Below are 2,058 nucleotides of genomic sequence, written 5' to 3'. Positions count from 1 at the left end.
GATTTTTTTTTTTTTTTTTTTGTCTCTTCTCGTGTTAGGGTGGGCAAAGCTGTAGCTCACTAGATGGTGTGAGCCCGGGCACTGTGAGGCCACCTGACCTCAGGGAGCATCTCTCTGGAGTGACCTCTTACTTGGAAGTCTCATGGAAGAAGAGATATATTTAAGTTCACACACACAGACAGGATAATAGGCACAAATTTTATTACTTGTGATGAGAAAAACATAAAGTTTCCAAGCTGAGGTTCAAACTGTTCCAAGAGACAAGAATGGGAACAGGAAGGTATTTGTTCACTTTACACTGGTCCTAGATGCCAAAAGAAGTCCATCTTGTAGGAGATCGTGAAATAAGTTCAGCGTATTTGGAAAGGTGTATGTTGGATGTTTTTGATCCAGCTGTTTCTTGGATCTGGACTCTGTACAGGAGAAAGAGGACAGGACACCTGGTTTTACTTGACACCTGGTTTTAGCCTAAGCTTGTTCTGAACTCAGTGAGGGACCTGGTTAGACACATCTGCTCTGCCCTCTTCCCTTGTTCCCAGGCATAACAGTGGGTTCTGAACTTCTCTCTGGGTGTGATTGTATGCCCATTTGATAGACAGGTGGGCGAGCTGGTTTCCTGGAGATTTAGAGCATTATTGTGGAGAGCAGAGGGCACAGGACCCTGTGGACACAGAGGTGGCTCACCTTCAGGTAGGTTCCTCTCACTGAAATCTGTATTAGGATGTTCCACTTCTTGCCCACCAGAGGGCGATGTGAACCTGGAAATACACTCACCATAGCCTCAGCCCTGGAGAAGCAGATCTATATTTCAAGCATAAATTTTATTTTACATTTTTATCTGTTAAGACAGCATCATTATAGGAACTGAATGAGACATCATGGTCTCTCGTTGCTGTCACTCAGGTTGTCTTTTGTGCATTCACAGCATTCAGGATGGAGGTCACCATGGTACTTGTCACAGCAGGCAGCATAGCATATTGTTAAGGCTGTGTGCTCCTGGGCCAGGCAGGGGTGCTTCACACAATCCTGTGGGGAACCAGGCTAGGGAGGCTCCATCCTCATGTGTGCACCATGTGGAGCCCATGGCCTCCTTCCTCTGCTACTGTGGGAGAGAAGGCCTGGAATGTGAGTGACTTATTGAACATTATTTTTATCTGTTAAAGAAAACTGTCCCTCCACCATCACTCTTTAACAAGGCAAACCATGAAAGAGAAAACAAAAGATACTCTTTATTTTTAGAGATATGTCAGCTCATTAGCACTCTTACACTTCATGGACAATTCAGGAACTACTCAACACTTCCAGGCATAGACCTTCTTTCTGTGATGCTAACATTATATCAGGTGCATGCATGTTTACGTTACCCAGGGAAACAACATTACTTTGTGTGGCGAATAGACAATACAGCTTTGCCATCAGTTTTTTTTTTTAAACTTCTTACTGTTTCTCTGCATGTATTGTATAATTTTGTGTAAAATATTGCCCCACCCCAGCAGCTAAGCCATTAGCATTTTATCCTCCCCACCACCCTGCCTTTCTGTGTGTAAGGAATCTGGCCGGGGCTTCCTGTGTGGCTCTGGCTCAGGGTTGGTCTTGAGTATGTTGGGGGATGTTGGTCATTGGTGGAGCAGGTGCCTCTTGGGCAGAAGCTCTGGTTTCCATTCCCACAGCCAGAGGAATGACTTTTTCCACTCTTAAACAGTATAATTTTTAATTACATTTATTTCCCTTTTTTCTGCTAACACACTGCTTTTCAAGCTCTCCAGGTTTATGTACAGCTCCATCTGTACAAGGTCATTTGTACAGCCAGTATTAGTGCACATTCACCCACTAATTCATGCCTCCTTGCGTCTGCCTTTTACACCCTCCATGTCTCTCTGAGTGATTGCTCTTTGTGAGCAGCGTCTTCAGTGGTTTCTCCAAACAAGGACAACTAACTGTCTGGTTTTAATCACAGTTTCCCTTCACCAAAATTGCTTCTTTCACCTTTCTTGGATTCCAAATATTTAAAAATTACCTATTCACAGCATTCTTTTAAAATTTACAAAATTTTTCTTC

The sequence above is a fragment of the Marmota marmota genome, unplaced genomic scaffold, assembly GCF_001458135.2.
Source record: "Marmota marmota marmota unplaced genomic scaffold, marMar, whole genome shotgun sequence".
In the NCBI taxonomy this organism is placed as follows: Eukaryota; Metazoa; Chordata; class Mammalia; order Rodentia; family Sciuridae; genus Marmota; species Marmota marmota.
Note: the sequence above shows the minus strand (reverse complement) of the source record.